General features: G+C 44.6%; 1 protein-coding gene across 3 annotated transcripts in view; it reads left to right on the forward strand.

Annotated features, from left to right (window-relative positions):
• Window positions 1-309: 309 nt before the first annotated feature.
• Window positions 310-19641, forward strand: part of LOC138961557 (baculoviral IAP repeat-containing protein 3-like) — a 76110-nt gene continuing 56778 nt past the window's right edge. For 2 of the 3 annotated variants that reach the window (XM_070333216.1, XM_070333218.1), the window contains exon 1: window positions 3148-3266. The gene's annotated coding sequence lies outside the window, so the exon portion shown is untranslated. Of the gene's footprint in view, window positions 422-3147; window positions 3267-19641 lie in introns of those variants that run through there. The other variant, XM_070333217.1, reaches the window with a different exon arrangement.

Below are 19641 nucleotides of genomic sequence, written 5' to 3' on the forward strand. Positions count from 1 at the left end.
TTCAAGCAAGCAACAACAACAACAAAAAGTATCTCCGACAGTGTTTAGAGTTTGGCTTATCTGTCAAAATCACGTTTGAGATGTCCGTGTTTGAGTTAGCTATTTTTTGACAGAGTTTGGCTTATCCGAATTAGAAATAGTCTTACAAAGAGGGGGGTCTGGCGGGGAATTGGTTTTGGTTTCTGATATCCGAGTGTTTTGCTTAAGCGTGTTTCGTTTAGGCGAGTGCGGCTGTATAAGGACACCAAAGAATTGTGCACTTAACCATATCGCTGTCGTTGAGCTGTTTCTAAATATATCTCGTGGCGTGATCAAGTGGTAAACAAACAAATAAACACAAGTATAGGTCGGTGTCATATTATTTCAGTATCGTGTTCAGTTTGTGAATACGTGCATTTCCTGGTGGTAATATTGACTGCTGGTAAGGACTTTCAACAACGCACATCAGTGGACTATAATGGTTATTTGTATTTATACAACTCCTGCAATGCAACCGAGGGGTGGATTAAATCTAGTTGATTATTTTTTAAATAGACAAGTGAGAAATTAGAACGAACTACTTTGATTACACCAAAACTCACACGTGGATTATTCGAAGTAAGAATAAAGAGGGCTAAAAAATAATCAACACTAGAATTTATTTTTAGAACATTTGCAACCCAGACGATTGGACCCTGTTGCGGAAGAATACGTACAACGTTGACTAAAACTGTAACAACAATGGCTGACGTGTATGAAGTACACGCATACCTCGCCAGGTTTGTTTCTGTGACTAGTCGACAGACGATGCCATTTGCTTTGTGTGTGTTTTTGTTGTTGCTTACTGTACGTGTAAAATCCAGTTTCTTTAACAGGCAACAAACCTTGCAAATTTCCAGAAGCTGCAATCTGAAGCGACCTATCTCTGATTCTAGCAGACGATCTCTCCAATGTTTAACACAAAATCAGCAAACTCTCCTGTCACATAGAACGTCCATTATATAGTGCAATGTTGAAATGAAGTTACCGGTCTGAAACATTTAGTCGTTTCTTCTGAGACAGTCCTTGTTCTCTTATCATCTACAGCTACAGATTTACCGCAGTCTTCACCACGCGAATTCACAACAGAAGTCAGACTTTCGAACATACAATCTACGTAGGCAAGCACGATACGTCATGACGTCATATGATTCCTAGCATATTGACGTAATGCTAAACATCCAGTTATCCCGCGTTTTCTCCGTAATACATGTCCGTGGGTTTTTCAATGTTCGGTTATTTTCGTGGCTTCATGCGGAAAGGGAACCGTCGTCTGCTATCAACGACATGGACCATTCTGGTCCTTGTTGCTGACAAAAACATGATTTTAACACAGAATGTAATGTCAGAATAGCTATATAAACGCTATTGTGTTTTAATCGTAGCAATAGGGTCTGATATTTAGACCAGACAAGTATAATGCCGACGAGTCGGAGACTAAGAATAAAGTAAAAGAATAGGGACTATTTGAATGACGCGCATTTGACACTCTGAGTGATTAGGCTGAAATGAAATTGCGTACAAAATGTCGTCTGCATGACTGCATGTTCGACCCGTGTTGTTCGTTGTATAAATAGCTTAAACAATGACGACAACTCGTTGATTACTGGAAAATAAACCACTCGTGGGTATTTGCAGCCGCTTGGTAATTCACTCGTGTGCTCCGCACACTCGTGAATTACCAAGCGGCTGCAAATACCACTCGTGGTTTATTTTCCAGTAATCAACTCGTGGTCATTGTTTAAGCTCTATTTATCTTATTTATATATGTTGAATAGCGTTGTTTAGCGTGCTATTTGCCATGTCTGGATGCCGCATTTACTATGATGATTTCTACCCGGAATATAACTTTGATGGAGAAGGAGAGCTAAATTCTGACATTGGATGATGACAGTGGTCAATACATGACTTCGGGAAAGATTAATTGCGGCCAGTGAATGCTAAATATTCTCCTGACATCAGTAACTGCCAAACCGTTTGTGCTTATCGTATCGTGGCATGATTCATTCCACATATTCAGAGACTAAGTTATTAGTGATATTCAGTTGAATGAGAGTGCTCTAAACGTTTATTAAGTAGGGGGGCCCGGTAGCTCAGTTGGTAGAGCACTGGGCTTGTGATCGAAAGGTCGCAGGTTCGAATTCGGGCCGGGACGGACACGGGTCAACTTTATGTGCAGACCCAAAGACGGAAGCCATGTCCCACCCCCGTGTCATCACAATGGCACGTAAAAGACCTTGGTCATTCTGCCATAAGTGCAGGTGGCTGAATACACCTAAACACGCAGACACCTGGGTAGCGCGACTCCGTTGCTGCTAGCTTTCCACTGGGAGGAAGCGACCCGAATTTCCCAGCGATGGGACAATAAAGTAATGAAAAAAAAATGAAAAAAAACAAGAGGCGAAGCCTTCAAGGCTCACGTAAGAAATAGACAAACAGTAACACAAACTCAATCACTCCGTCACACATACACACCCACACACACAGTAAGCTTAGGTGACACTGTGCAAGAAAGAGAGACACTAGATCTAGATCTGTCTGTCTGCATGTAGCCTACTTACAGGGACACGACTGCCAAATAGTCTCGGCCCGCTCAAAATAACAATGACCGAGACCACACACACCACGCGAGAGAGAAAGACTACAGGGAGGCATGCCGTCATGATGCATTAATTGACGTCAAACACTTTTGACCGTGACGTAATCTTATGCGAGCTTTATCCATAGTCTTGGATAACCACTCACACATAGACTCGGAAATGTTAAAGTTTCTACCACAGACATACACACGCACACACACACACAGCACACACACGCACAAACGCTCAGACAGACAAAGTTACGATCGCATAGGCTACACTTCGGAATGTATGTATGTATGTATGTATGTATGTAGGTATGTATGTAGGCATGTATGCATGTGTATTGGTGTGTCGGTGTGTCAGGTGTGCAAGAAAAAAGGGTATTTTTATATCATGGGTTTTATGAATTTTCTTCTTTTATTCTTTTATAGTTATTAATTAATGACCTATATGTGCTGATCGGACTAATTTAATTTCCTTTGTTGGATCAATAAAATGTTATGAGTTATGAGTTATGAGGTACTTCGTGAGCCAAAAAGTAAGTGTAGTAAATCATTCGTAGTAACACGCGTGTCTGGGGAAACCCGTTATTACTAATGACGAGTCATATCGACGTCAGTTCAACGCTAGCACTGCGATTTTACAAGATTTCGAAAACATTGGCCAGTATGTATCTTTTCTTTGAATTTTAAACGCTGAGAATGTCGTTGGAAAACTAGTTAATCATTTCGTGATCAGTGCTCATGTTCAAATGCCCTGAGTATTTGGTAAAGATTGGTTCTGTTAAAACTGAGCGGCCACACAGCGATCACGCCAAGGTGCTTTTGACAAAATGGTATTCGTACAGTACATTGATAGGCTTTTGCCCCTTGCTCCTCGCCGCTTGCCAGTGTTAAACCACTTTTGGTTGGCGAAATTAAAGCCTTCGCCAATGTCACAAAGATCTTTGTTCATGGGCTGAAACTCTCACGTTCACTCATGTTTTTGCACGAGTGGATTTGTACGTGTATGACAATTTTTACCTCGCCATTCAGGCAGCCAGACGCCCATTGCGGGGAATTGTTTGTATCAATCTGTTTTGAATAATTTCATGGCTACCATGATTTTCGTCGACGTTTCAGATATTTTTTCTTTCTCTAATTTTACCAATTTTAAGCATGTTGTCATTTACAGAGGGTAACCTCAGATATCCGAAATTGGGAATAAACATACAAATTCAGAATTATGTCTGTTATAACAATACACAAACAAAAAGTACAAGTATTACTTCGTTGTAGGATGAAAGCATTTGTTCACCGAAGGAAGTTTACTTTTGTGGAAACTAACAAGTTCTTCCGATAAAAGTTGTGCCATCTCTTCAAAGAGTTATAGTGTCACGGTAAAACTGAAAACGGTACAAAAACCATTGAACAACCGATTTCCTATAGATACGCGATAGCTACATGGTTTCGGTTTGATTATGCACATTCTTGTGCAATGCGGAAACAAGTAAATCATTGAAATTTTATTAAAGATAAATAGAATAAAAACTACTTGCGCAACGCATCTTGATTCAGTTCATGTGGCTTTTCACACTTACGTCACGCAGGGATTCAGTGTCACTGTTTTTGGAAGATACGTTTTGATAACGACTATAACAGTAGCCTAAAGGTCTTGGGACGTGGAAACATTTTTTTTTTGCGTCTTAGTTAATATTGGTCCCTCGAACAGACTCGCGGAAGCAATCAAAGGCTGTTTTTGAATCCGTTTTAGCGTGTAATGAGACAAAAAACGGTACATTTCTGAAACTCCGCACCGCATTGCCTTCAAACGTTCGGTGATTTGAGCTATCACATGTCATAAAATACACACGGACTCATAAGTCATTCGAGACTTACATTAAGCTGTTATGCGACATGCTTCCTCTATGTTCAGTAAAACAAACAGTGACATCAAAACAGAAAAAGCATAATCTTTTTTTCTTTCAATATTTCCACCAGAAAGTAATCTCTACACAGCAATAGTCCTCACTCAGTGTGAAACTGTCTTCTGTTCAACCAACAGCGAAATCAAAACAGAACAGATTTCGTCGCAAACTGAAGCATTCAAAACTAAAGACTGCAAAATGAAGAGAGAAAAGGTTTGATGTTATACCTGAGCTTTGGTGGAGTGAGATGACCTGACTTCCCTGGTCCTTCCTCAGGCTGCAATGGATTCAGGGCATGAATCTCAGCGTCCTTTTTATACTTGCTGCAATTAATCACTCCCTTTTAGCCAGTTGTGTGGTTCCGTAGCAATGATCGATCTCTGTACTGTGATTGAACTAAGGCAATTGTTGTCGTTTTCAACAAAGTATATTATTATTATTATGGGGAGTTTATATAGCGCGACCACAGCTGTGCTCTCCGCGCTTTACATATTAATTTCTGCCGTTTGAAATGGAATTTTTTACAGAAATTAATGTCCTATATGTGCTGATGACCAATTTAATTTCCTTTGTTGGATCAATAAAATGTTATGAGTATGAGCATGAGTATTACCAGCAAACTTCAAGCCTATTATATTCAACCGCACCCACAGGTAATTTGGATACCCCTTGAAATTTTCCCTTGAAGCAGCTGCAGGAATGCATCTATTAACATTGATAGTGATGTACTGATTTTTCTTTCTTTTTTGTTCGCGTGTCAATTATGTAGCGGTTACATGCCGAGTCTCAGTGATTATTAAAAATAATGGTCGAAGTTAGCGGATCATGGAAAATGCGAGCTTCTCTTTATTCCTCCTTTCTTCAGTTATTCAAAGAAAACAGGAGTTTTTGTGCGAAAGTTTGATCGAATCCTAATCACTCAACCAATCACTCAACTCAACTCAATCACTCACTCAACTCAACACCTGCGCAGGCGATCGATTAATACTCACTCAACGAATCACTCAACTCAACTCAATCACTCACTCAACTCAACACCTGCGCAGGCGATCGATTAATGCGCGGTTGTATAGTTCCGTGCAAATCATTCCATTCTGTTAACATTTCTTGTCAGTTTTCCTATTTTGGACTAAAATCAAGTACACAGATATGCTGTCATTCTGCTGTGGCGGCAAAGGCAGATATTGTGTGTTCTGTATATGTTTTGGTATCGCTTAGGATAATGTTCTTTCGTCAAATGGGACTAGCAGACGAACTTTTGCACCCGTGTTCCAACGTCAAAAACTGTATGAAGTTCAGTTTTCTGGGGAAAATAGTGTATGAAACCGCTTTATGTTGTTTAAATTGATGAGATGGGTGCATTTGGTTGCGTGTGATCTGTTTATTAAATGAAATATTGTTGAAAACTGACCGTCGGATTGCAGTCTGTTGTCGAAGAAACTGAGTGAAAAGAAGGGGAACTACTCTTGTCGCTAGACAAAGTATGAGTTACTTGCCTTGGGAAATTGCTTGTGATGAACGTTTGAGCACGGCAGATCTAGATTCAGAAAACAATCGAACTCATGGATTTTATATGGAGATTCATGTGTTCAGGCCTGTAGTTGTTAATCTAAATGCGGTATGTTTGTATTGTTTCCTCCAGAGATGTATACTTCGTACATTATAATAATAAGAAGAAGAAGAAGAACATTTATATAGCGCTAAATCAAAAACTTTCGTTAAAAAGGCTTGCTCTAAGCGCTTGACATCTAAACTAAAACGTCATTCACACTCTTTACAATGATGTACAAGAACTTCATGTCACACTCTTTCATTCAGTATAGCACCATTCTGTACAAGACAATAAGTTAGTCTAACATTTAGAATGTTCATAAGATGAAAACAAGAGAAAACCAGACTGATTAAAACAACTGCTTATTGCTAACAAAGCATGAATCTTAATGATAACGTAATACATGTTTAACTGTTAAGACCATAAAAAAAACCTATATGCTAAAATAACTTCGAACTTTTAAGAACTTCTTATAAGATACACACCACATCTAGATAAACACCAGAATGATAAAACAAAAGGCAACTCGTTAAAACTATTAAATGCATCAATGTCTAAAACACGTAAGACTCAAATATAAGATACACAATTCTCTAGAATTGTTTATTAAAACTGAAACCGACCTGCTCAAAGTAAACCATACCCACCCCCTCCCTACCCACCCCAATCCTCCTCCTACACTAAATACTAATTATTTCTACTCTTAACTTCCCAATTAGAGCGTTCGGAACTTTTCAGTCGCAAAAAGTAGTACCGAAACAGATTAACTTCTCAAACCATTGCACTATCGAGGATTCAGGCTGTTGCTGGGTCGTTATTTGTTTGGTTGCTGGGTCATTATCGAAAAATAACTAGCTCTACAACTTTACAGAGGTAAAGAAGCAGAGGGGGAAATAAGCAGTATCATACCACAAACAGAATTTTGTTATTGGCTCGCGTACAAAATAACATCACATAAAATCACACTCTGAAAACATATAAACACATAACGTACACATCAATTCACACATTACCCAAAACACACATATCCATACGTGCACCCTCACATCTGTGGAGAAAAGCGACTTGGGGAATAATTTGTGTTTTCTCCATATACAATTTTAATTTCTTGTTAAAGTTTCTAAAGTGAGAGAGAAGAGAAGGCGTAGAGAGCAGAATATATTATCTAGGTTAGTCTTGAAACTGTGTACCAGGACATGCGCACTCTAAAATCGGATTTGCACTTTCTCTTAGTAAAGGGTTTGGAAATAGGTCGAGTCCAGTCCTTCCCATTGTTTTAGCAACGGTGGTAAAGTTCGTATTATGCTTACGCTGTAGAATTTAATTGGCTCCGACACCGATGGTGCCGAACAGACTATAGATTCATTTTAGAGGACGGAGGGGCCAGTCTGCGAACCCCCTTCCCCCCCTCTCCCCACGTAACCTTTCCCTGCCGTGCCGCTACAGAGCGGACAGAGTACTGTTTGTCTGACCCCTCGGTCAGCTCTCGTGTCGCTATCCCCGCCCCTCGTTTTGTTTGCCATGACACTGAGGTTAGTATGGGTAGTAAGGGCAGCCATTGTCTTTTCTCCACCCATCCCTCGCTCCCCCCCCCCCCCCTCTTCCCCTCTCATTCCACTTTACCCCCCTTTTTGTTCTGATTCTGTACTTTGAAGTTGTTGTGCTTTTGGTAATAATACTTGTTACACACAGACAAACACACACACACACACACACACACACACACACACACACACACACACGCACTCACATATGCACGCAATCACTCTATCTTACTCTCTCTCTCTCTTTTCTTGGGTTTGTTTTATCAATCTTTCTTTTACCCATGTTTTCCATAGACATATGTATTATGTATTCATTTGTCTAGTAGAATGTAGACTTTATGTTTATTATTTGCATACGACAGAGATCTGTTGAATATACAATGTGTTTGATTGTATACTGTTCAAAAAAAGAAACGCATAGCTTGTAATATTTGGTTAATTTAGTTATATGGCTACAAGGATATCCACCAAACTGCAGAAAATGTTTATCTGGTCGTTGACCTTTCGTCCATTGCCACAAGTGAGCTCTGCACGTGACGCATGCGTTATCAGTGGCTACAATGTCAAAATTGCTCATTTGGCATGACCACTCGTCATGCTTCAGTGTAATCTCGTGAAACTCGGGGAATATTGAGCTCTCACCATGTCTTCCAAAACCCATAAAAGCGGATTGTTCGCCACAAAGAAATCGGACGACAATTCAGCGACGAAAGATGGCCCGATTGAGCAGAGAAGACCGCCAAATTGTATTGGGTCGTTTACAAGCAGGCCAAAGTCAAAGTGCAATCGCCAGGCACTTCCACGTGTCCCAGAGCACCATCAGTAGACTGTGGGTCAGGTTTCAAGCCACTGGCTCCGTTGCTGACTTGCCACGAGCGGGAAGACCAACTGCTGCTCACGACCGCTTCATACGGCTCCGCCACCTCCAGAATCGTTTCCTGTCGGCCTCATCTTCTGTCCAGGCTCTCCCCGGGCCACACCGATTATCGGACCAGACCGTGCGGAACCGCCTGCATGAAGCTGGTTTGAGAGCTCGCAGACCTCACAGAGGAGCTGTCCTTACCCGCCGCCATCGCCAGAACCGAGTTCAGTGGGGCAACCAGCACCTTCGCTGGACCGTCCGGAATCACTGGAGACACGTGTGGTTCAGCGACGAGTCCTACTTCCTGCTCCAGCGACATGATGGTCGGAGGAGGGTCTACCGGAGAGTAAACGAACGTTACGCGCCCAACTGTGTGGATGAGGCACCCGTTCATGGTGGTGGAGGCGTCATGGTGTGGGGGGCGATCAATACCGCTGGAAGGAGCACCCCTGGTGCACGTCCAAGGGCGCATAACTGCCCAGCGATACGTGGAGGAAATTCTGCGCCCACACGCCCTTCCTCTTCTGGCTGACCAGGATGCCATATTCCAGCAGGACAACGCTCGCCCGCACACAGCACGACTCACCACCCAGTTCCTCACCGACCACCATGTCCAGGTGCTTCCCTGGCCATCCATGTCGCCAGACATGAACCCGATAGAACACCTCTGGGATGAATTGGACAGACGTGTGCGCAGGCGAGAAGAAGCGCCGGCAAATCACCGCGATCTATTGCAGGCACTTCAGGAGGAGTGGGACACCATCCCACAGCAAGATATCCGGCATCTGATCCAGTCCATGCCCAGAAGGTGCCGGGCAGTTGTTGCTGCTCAAGGCAGTCACACCCCCTACTGACTTGACAGCCTCGGCACCCAATCGTATTGATTGACTGATTGATTTGAAGATGCAAATGAACTGTGTGTGCATTCAACTGTGTCCATACCAAATTTCAAACAAATAATCTAAATATTGGATTTTCTGTTAATTTTTTCGAAAAATAAAACAAATTTGGCAAGTAGCAACTATGCGTTTCTTTTTTTGAACAGTATAGTTAACTCGTAACTGCATGCAGTTTTTGTTGTGACACGACTATTTTGCGAGGTAGTGGTCAGAGGTTTTGTACTTTGTTCGCAGTTTTGATTACCAAGGAGTGTTTGGTGTCAAATGATGCGTCGTAGAATTTTCAGTTTAGTGATGTATTTCTTTGTAGAATTTGTTATGTAGTTTTCTTAGTGGAGGAGTTTTTGTGTATTTTTGAGGGATTTTAACTGTAGCTAGTAAGGAGGCTGATAGCAGCCTCGAAACTCTCCACCTCCCTCCCCATTTTGTATGTGGTCCCGGAGCGACGTTTTCATTGGTTCCTTAGCTGTGACGTCGGGGACAGTCATGAAAGGTATATACATTATAAGCTGTTGGTTTTTGAGGTTCGAGAGAGTCTTGGCAAACTAACCGACCTACGGGTCAAAAAGTTATTCCAGACTCTCACTTAGAGCCGAAGCGATACTTGTCTTGCGATGGGCTGAGGGCGGGTCCCAGCTTCGTATTCAAGTATGCCGTTCTCATTTAGGAACCTACGCTAATTATGATGACGCGAGCTTCCATTCAAATTAACTTAGGCAACGATGGTTCGATGACGTCATCCAATAGTCACATCACAGAAGGAAATGTACAAATGCTGAACGTAGCCCATTTTAGCTCGACTTATTAGACAGATAGGCTTGAGGAGAATGATAATAACAAAGTTATTAACAAAATGAAGACCTCAATGATCGTGAGAACGCACAATTTATTGTTTTCTGATGGTTATAACCGGAAGTATCTTTCGATAATGGGGCAGACAACTCCCGTAAACCCATATATTTAAAACTGGATACCGACAAAATCGAGAAGATTCAACACAAAGCAGCGAGATTTACCTGCAAATATTACAGATCCATGGAGAAAACCCGGTTGCGTCACAGAGATGCTGCAGAGACTGAACTTGCCATCACTGCATCAGACTCAGCACTTGCTGACCGGCGTAGACAACTTCGCCTGACGATGCTGTACAAGATAGCTGGAGGGTTAATACCAGCCATACCCCCAGAAAGTTTTCTCACACCCGCAGAGAAGAACAAGCGGAAAATCAGACCAACAAAGCCTATAACAACTCGAGGCCATTCAAAATTCCAGTGTTAGTGTTAGTCTGCCATTAAACTAACGACAACTTCTTCTTCTGCGTTCGACGGTTGTGTCTAGGGTCGTAGTTCCGCTGCTGTCGTGAACTGGAACGTCGCTTTCAGGTCTTCTGACGTTCCCCAGAGCTTGGTCTCCAGTGTAGCTCCTTCTGGCCAGATCTGGTTCCGCAGCAGAGTGAAGTTTGTGCATGTATTCAATACATGTTCTACTGTCTGGTCGGCCGCCCCACAATCGCACAATGCCGACTCTGCTACGCCGATCCTTTTCAGGTGCGCTTTAAAGCCGCAGTGCCCTGTACGCAGCCGGAAGATGGCAGTCTGCTCTGCACGGCTGAGGCGGTGGATGGGGTCTTGGTCTGGCTTGTAGCCTCCGTTTCTTTCTTTGAATGCTGTTTTCCAGCGATGCTTGATGAGGGTTTTGGTCTCTCGGAAGGACAGGCTGGTTTCTGGTTGTTCCTGTCTTCCTGCATCTTTGGCCAGACCATCCGCCTTCTCATTTCCAGCGATGCCGCAGTGCGCTGGAATCCACTGCAGAACTACGGAGGCTTTCTGGGACAAATCGTTCAGGGACTTCTTCAGCTCTTCCACGAGGTGTTCTGCAGGGGCTGTGAGGACTTGTAGTGCGGACAGGCAGTCAGAGAGGAAGACAACCTTGGGTGGGGTTTCCTCAAGAGAGGTGAGGAAGTCTGCAGCTGTATGGAGGGCAACAACTTCTGCTTTGAAGTTGGAGCAGAGAACACCACATGGTGTGGTCAGTGTCTCTGGGGGTCTTCCTGGCATTTGAATGAAGACGCCACTTCCTCCGTTCTTGGTTGCGCACTCTGCCGAACCATCTGTATAAGCGTGGGTCCACTTGCTGGCTGGGTACCTCCTGTGTATTTCTTCCAGGGCAAGGGAGCGGAGGGCTGCATCACTCTGTTGCTGTTTTCCAGAGATGCCAGGAATGGACATCCTTACATGGAATCTCTGACTCTGGGGAGACCACGGCTTTGGATTGAGCCTCTCGCACTGGTCAGGGCTGGGTTGAAGGATGTCAGCATTCTCCCTCTGCTGTGCTTTCAGCTGATGGTTGGGGCTCTGGCGCTTCAAGCGGTTCTTGGTGAGAGCTTGGAACTTGTTGTGGAGCGGATGGCTCTCGAGTCTCTTGTGCTTCTCTCCTTGTATCAGAAGCTTTGCCTGTCGTCTGTCTTCCAACGGTTCGATGTTGGCCACCTTCTGCATCTCAGAGATGGGAGTGGTTTTCATCGCTCCAAGGACAGTCCTCAAGCCGAGGTTTTGGACTCGGTCCAGTCGTGCCTTGTTGGTCCTGGCTGCTGTGTTCCAGGAGCTTGATGCATACTCCAACACAGGCCTCACCGCCCCAGTGTACACTGTCTTCAGGATTTGGGAGTTGGCGCCCCATGTTGTTCCTGAGAGCTTTCTCATGATTGCGAGTCGTCGTATGCCTCTCGCCTCGATCTCCTCAAGGTGTGGTTTCCAGGTGAGGCGGGAGTCCAGCTTGACGCCGAGAAAGGTAGGCGTTTCGACCTGTGGTAGAGCCGACTCTCCCAACTTGAGGTTGACCTTTTCTTTGGATGTGGACAGGGAGAAGACGGTCGCAACGGACTTGACTCTGTTGAGCTGTAGTCCCCAGTCTTCGGTCCACTGGTGGATGCGCTTCACACCGTCCTGGATTCGGTGAGCGGCTGAGGTGGTGTGTTCAGCGCTGCTCCAGATGGCTAGATCGTCTGCGTGAAGCGTGTTGGAGACATGGCGAGGGATGGCGCTGGTGATGTCATTTATGTAGATGAGGAAGAGCGTGGGTGAAATTACTCCGCCTTGAGGCACACCTTCCCTCATCTTGACGCTCACACTGTGGTAGCCATCCAGGACAACTCTTGCCGACCTTTCGTGAAGGAAGGATTTGACCCATGTGTACATCCTCCCTGTGACGCCGCTCTGGCGCACTTTCAGGAGCAGGGCTTCCCTCCACACTCTGTCGAAGGCTTTCGAGAGATCGAAGAAGACGCCGACCACTTTGTGCTTCTGCTGAAACGCATCTTCTATGTCTTGCGCCAGGAGCGTCAGCTGGTCCTCGGTGTTTCTTTGGCCTCTGTAGCCTGTCTGAGTGGCGGCAAGGATGTTGTTGGACTCCAGATGCCATATGAGTCTGCGGTTCAGGATCCTCTCCATCAGCTTTCCTAGGCAGCTAAGTAGGCTGATGGGTCTGTAGCTTGCTGGGCTCTTTCGGTCTTTTCCTTTCTTGAGGATTGGAATGACGTGTGCCCTTTTCCATGAAGAAGGAACTGCACCAGATCTCCAAGAGTGGTTGAAGAGTTTCAGCAGGGCGTGCTTGGCGTTGTTTCCAAAGTGCTTTATCATGTCGTTGCTGATGCCGTCTGGACCCGGAGCTTTCTTGCATTTCAAGGCTCTGATGGCTTCCTCGAGCTCATCCATACGGAGTGCAGAAGACATGCAACTGTTGGCCTTGTCGTGAATGAGAGTCTGTTGAAGCTGCTCTCGTACTGCTCTGGTTCGTTCTCTGGGCAAAGTTACTGTGCTGTCTTGTTGGTACATCCTGGCAAGGGTGTTTGCTGCTATTTTGCCCGTCTGAAACTCTCCGTTGGCTTCTAAGACTGTCTGTCTCTTCTCTGGTCGGTCGTTGTTCAGAGTTTTGGTGAGCTGCCACAGTTTGAAGGTGTCTTTATCCATGCTAAGGGACTGTGTTTTCTCATGCCAGCTGTTTCTGAGTTGCTGTAGTTTCACCTTGGTGAATTCGGCTTTGGCTTTGTTGTGGGCTGTCACAAGTTCATCAGTTGGGTTTTCCTCCATGGCTTCTCTGGCTGTGCAGACAGCATCATGAAGTTGTTGAAGATGGTCATTCCATCCAGGCTTGTAGTCGCGGCGTCGTCCCCTAGGTATGGTCTTTTTTGCTGCTTTCAGGACAGCTGCTGTGAAGTGTTCCGCTTGGTCGTTCAGGTTTTCGTCTTGGAGATCTAGTTTCCTGCAGTTCTCATCCAGTTTTCGTTCAAAATCGTTCCATCTGGCTTTCTTATAGTTCCAGCTTGGTTTCAGTTTCTGTCTGGTGGTTCTCACTTGTTCTTGAAGTTGGATGATGACTGGTTTGTGGTCGCTTCCTCCAAGCTGCTGGTTCACCTCTCGCTGTGCGATGCTGGCAATATCGTCTGTAGCGATGGCCAAGTCTGGGGTGCTAGTGGTGCGCCAGGACCTGGAGTAGTAGGTGGGAGGGTCATCCGGTCTATTCAGGAGGATCAGGTTGTTTTCAAACATCCAGTCTTCAAGGTCTTCACCCTTCCTGTCCAGTTCAGCATAGCCCCAACTAGGAGAGTGGCTGTTAAAATCTCCTGCAATGAGCCAATGTTCGGAGGCAGGCTGAAGATGCTGAAGATGCAGAGGTTTGGTCGGAGGGGAGTAGAGGTTGAAGAAGGTCATTGCTTTGTCCTCGGTGAAAACTTTGATCCCCAGGAGTTCCGAGGAGTCATCGTTCGACCTGTAGACTTCAGCTGCTGGGATGGTGTTTTTAACAAGCGTGAGAACGCCGCCTTTGGGTCCACCGGCTCTGTCCAAACGGAAGCTTTCATACCCTCTCATTGTGAAGCGGTGGTTCTCATTCAGATGAGTTTCCTGGACGCAGCAGATGTCGATGCTGTGGGTCTTCAGGAATTGTTGAAGGTCTTGTTTTTTGTTTCTCACTCCCTCTGCGTTCCAATGCATAAGGGTGAAGTTGCCAGTCGCATTACTCCGTCCTTCCCTGGCGATCTCAGAAGGGTGGGAGCTGCCAGTCGCTGGGGGTGGGCTCCTTTGAGGCATAGAGCCCGGCACCGCCTCTACCTGGCTGGGTTCCATAGAGGCGACACCATCACGAACATTCGACCTAGACACAATCATTTGTCGTAGTAAGCGTAGACATCCGGTCTGCTCCCCGCCTAATGGCCGATGTCTTCCGTCTTCGGGGGACTACGTGGGTTTAAATTTGGAGTGGTCCTTCTCCTAGAGGAGTTTCCTTGCAGGGATAGTGAGCCTCCTCTGCCCTCGTTTTAATTTTGGAGTGATCTTCTCCTAGGACAGCTGCCTTCCAGGGTTGACGAGCCTGTCCTGCCCGGCTATTTAACCCATAGTTGGGGGTTGGTTCGTGGGCACCAGGGCGTATCCACACGCCGGTGGGCCTGCATGCCACACGTCTAGGGGCCAACCTCCTCCGAGTCCTTGTAGTTCAGCCTGGGGCCTTTCAGTACCCAGTTCACGCCTGTCGCCACGATGGAGGCACTACAAAGGGCTTGCTGTGGAGAGGTTATGTACTGGCAGGAGAGACTGACGCAAGCTGCTCTCTTTTCGCGTTGTCCTGAAAAGGACGGTGCTAGCCAGCGGTGAGGGCTGAAAGCGAGAGGTGACAAGCACAAAACACTTCGCCAACACACTAGACACATCACACAACCATTTGACAGGCACTAACGACAACAAAGAAGGGAAGTAAGCCTGAAGGGGTTTACGGGAGTTGTCTGCCCCATTATCGAAAGATACTTCCGGTTATAACCATCAGAAAACAACAAATTGTGCGTTCTCACGATCATTGAGGTCTGCATTCTGTTAATAACTTTGTTATTATCATTCTTCTCAAGCCTATCTGTCTAATAAGTCGAGCTAAAATGGGCTACGTTCAGCATTTGTACATTTCCTTCTGTGATGTGACTATTGGATGACGTCATCGAACCATCGTTGCCTAAGTTAATTTGAATGGAAGCTCGCGTCATCATAATTAGCGTAGGTTCCTAAATGTGCCGTTCTAAGCTCTAAACTGTCTTCCGGAGTCTTGGCAAACTAACCGACTTGAGAGTCAAAATGTTATACGAGACTCTGCCCTGTGGACTGAACTAACAGGGATTATAACAAAAAACGTTCCGCAGTCCCAGAGAGTCTCAACTCTAATTTAGGCCGAAGCGATATTTGTCTTGCGATGGGTTGAGGGCGGGTCCCAGTTTCGTATTCAAGTATGCAGTTGTAATCTCTAAATTGTCCTCAAGAGTTTTGATTCTCACTTAGGCCGAAGCGACACTTGTCTTCCGATGGGCTGTGGGTGGGTCCCAGCTTCGTATTCAGGTATGCGGTTTTAAGCAATAAGTTGGTTAAGGGAAAAATACACCTGCTCAGCGTCAGCTGCGCTGCATACTGCAATGGGGATTATGACGAGTACTTGGCCTGGGTATTTTTCACGCAGCGTGTAGTGGGCTGTGGAAAAAAACAAAATTTGTGACGCCATTGTGCAGCCGAAGAATGCAATCATTCCTATTTTTGACGCGTGCAGTGTCAATGCAGCGGGCAACCAACCAATCAGATCGATGTATTTCAAGGGGGATACTCTGCTCTTCTGTCAAAGAGGAATTCGTGTCTCTTCATGCCAAATGTTGTCAACGCTTGTAGACGGCCATTTATCAAAAAATGCTTCCCAGGTGTTGCGCGTGTGTTGATGTCATGCATTGTCAGGTCATCGTTACGTTTTAAACACAGTCATTTTATTACAAATAGCTGGTACTGGTCACCAAAGATTCAATCGCTGCAAGATCGCATCGATGCGTTCTACCATTTATATCTTCAATTGATAATTTTCTTCAGTTGTCTCGTTTTCTTCAGCTTGCACTTCGAACCCGTTTGCCCGTGGTTTGAATTCGACAAGCTTAAAGGCATAGAAAGCTGATGACTATTCACGCTAATTGCTTTACCCACAGCTGGAGACATGCTAAATTAAGTTCCCTGCAAGATATTGTGGTCTAGGACCCCTTAAATGTTGAGATATTTGAATTTGAATTTTGATCTAGATCGTCCTATTTATAGATTTGCCAACAGAGGTAACGTTGACGCAAGGGAAATAACTCCGCGTCTTTGTTGACATCCTCACTTTTTCAGAGGCTAGAACAAGCTGTATAGCTAGGCAGCTTACGTCGATTTTTTGACCGGATGGGGACAGATCTGACAAAAGTGTCAAACTTTTTGAGGCAATTCTGTAGACCCTACCTATTAATTTTTTGCTAGGCCCCATCAAATTTGGCCAATGCAGCCCAGTCATGTGACGACATCAATTTTTCCATTGCATTAATAGAGGAAAATACTGCATTTTCATGTCTAAGCAAGATGTTTTAAAAATGTAAAGGCAATATGATCAATGCAATGAATAAAATCAGAAAAGGATACATTTCAAATAATTTTTTAATCAATAAACATTCATATTTTTGCGAGATATTTGTTTATGGTTTGGCAAAACTCGAAAATAAGGCCCAAAAAATCATGTCGCGACATTGTACGTAACTTGCTTCCATAGTATCAACGAACATGACAATTAAACATGAATTTGTTTAAGAAATATTAGTGTTTTTAACTGCTTATTCAGCCCCTTAAAGTTTTCAACATTTAGGAAAACGTCTTTAAAGCAATTCTGGCATGTACATCGGCAACCGCAGCTGGTACGAGTATGTGGATATCCATTGATCTATTTGTCACAGCTGCACTTGCACCATCTTTTGCATTGCCATCCAGCTTTCCTGCAACCACATGTGGTGCCACATCCTCTTGCACCCTTGCATGCACATTTGACTGGTTGGCTGCAAGCTTCAGATGCTATTGGCAGTGTCGTCCAAAAAGGGAGCCAAGCCTTGCTGTCCTTGTCCAGAGTCCAGCCCCATCCCTCTGGAGATGGTGCTTGCTGCTGGGCCTGGTCAGCAGTGGTCCAAATGCTTGCCTGGTAGACAGCACGGTTTGAATGCTGTAATAATGCTCCCTGTGTGGGAGGAAGGGCTTCCATCATCATCTTGTCTCTGTGGCAAAACAGCTCTCTGTGGGCCTCATCAACAGAGCGCAGCTGGCTGGTTTTGTCATACAGGACAACTGTGAAGCGTTCCAGCAATTTGTTCGACTGTCACGAATGGTGCCGCGCATACTGGCCACCATGATTGCCAAGCTGTTGAGTATGCCTATACTGAGAAGGACGATGGTGCCGATGTAGTAGTCATGTAGAAGGTAGCCCTATAATCGCAATCGCCGCTCTCAAATGTTCTCTTGACCCTTTAATTCCTGGGCCAGCCCCAGTGACAACAGTTGTTGGGACGCATGGTATAAATTCAACAACAACCGGACAGAGTATATGGGGGAATAAGCTGCGGCAATGACAAATAGCACGTACGTACAGTCCCCCCTGAAGAAGCGAACAAGGAAATAACTTACCATGAAAGTCGCAAAAAGAACTCCGCAAGACTTAGAAAGACAAAGACGTCGCTACCTATGGCCCAATTACGCTTTAACATATGTATGCCCGGCATTTTGAGGTCATTGGAACATCGGAAATCGGATCGGGTCTACTTTACTGAAGCCAGACAATGATCATGAGGAAGCAGACACAAAGATACTGCTGCATCTAAAAAATTAACTGCAGACTGGGTCCTGTGCTTGCTTAGTTTGCACTGTGGACACTGACGTCATCGTCATCATCATTGGAAATTTCCGCAAGCTTCAAGCAATGTGTCCAGCGGCAGAGATTTGGATTGCTTTCAGCACAGGAAAGAATTTCACGTACTTTCACATCAATGCCATTGCTCCCGCCCTTGAAGAGGAAAAGTCTACAGCCCTCCCCACTTTCCTCAGCTTCACCGGTTGCGACACGGTCCCTGCCTTGTTTGGCAAAGGAAAACTGTCTGCATGGGCTGCATGGAAATGTTATCCTGCAGCAACAGAGGCCTTTAGGTTCATTGCAGAGAATCCTTTCGTTGCCATGGAGTTGAACAGCCACCACTTCAAATTGCTGGAACGCTTCACAGTTGTCCTGTATGACAAAACCAGCCAGCTGAGAGGGATGGGGCTAGAGTGTGAATGTTTTATGCATACACCATAACAAAATCCTGTGCTTTGCATTTGGTAAATAAATTGTTTGACTTGACTTGACTTTTGACTCTGGACAAGGACAGCAAGGCTTGGCTCCCTTTTTGGACGACACTGCCAATAGCATCTGAAGCTTGCAGCCAACTAGTCAAATGTGCATGCAAGGGTGCAAGAGGATGTGGCACCACATGTGGTTGCAGGAAAGCTGGATGGCAATGCACAAGACGGTGCAAGTGCAGCTGTGACAAATAGATCAATGGATATCCACATACTCGTACCAGCTGCGGTTGCCGATGTACATGCCAGAATTGCTTTAAAGACGTTTTCCTAAATGTTGAAAACTTTAAGGGGCTGAATAAGCAGTTATAAACACTAATATTTCTGAAACAAATTAATGTTTAATTGTCATGTTCACTGATACTATGGAAGCAAGTTACGTACAATGTCGCGACATGATTTTTTGGGCCTTATTTTCGAGTTTTGTCAAACCATAAACAAATATCTCGCAAAAATATGAATGTTTATTGATTAAAAAATTATTTGAAATGTATCCTTTTCTGATTTTATTCATTGAATTGATCATATTGCCTTTACATTTTTAAAACATCTTGCTTAGACATGTATATGCAGTATTTTCCTCTATTAATGCTATGGAAAAATTGATGACGTCACATGACTGGGCTGCATTGGCCAAATTTGATGGGGCCTAGCAAAAAATTAATAAGTAGGGTCTACAGAATTGCCTCACAAAGTTTGACACTTTTGTCAAGTCGGTCCCCATCATATCGCTAAGCTGCCTGACAATGCATGTATATGGTCCGCGCATGGCGACATATCGTCATTATATGGCCTTATGATGCATTTGACATCGATTGTGGGCAAACTACACATCGTAAACACGGGAGCGAGTTAGTAAGCCTGGTTAGATTTTTTGGATATTTTTTTAATAACTTTGAACAGTACAAAACAATTTTGACACATGCTATGGATATGAATCAATATTTATGTGACATATTTATCCAAGCGAAGCGAGCGAAGCTAGGTTGGTCCCACACTAGAGTTGATTTCAACCAAATGATATGTGTGTGTGTGTGTGTGTGTGTGTGTGTGTGTGTGTGTGTGTGTGTGTGTGTGTGTG

The sequence above is a fragment of the Littorina saxatilis genome, linkage group LG3 (assembly GCF_037325665.1).
Source record: "Littorina saxatilis isolate snail1 linkage group LG3, US_GU_Lsax_2.0, whole genome shotgun sequence".
Classification (NCBI taxonomy): Eukaryota; Metazoa; Mollusca; class Gastropoda; order Littorinimorpha; family Littorinidae; genus Littorina; species Littorina saxatilis.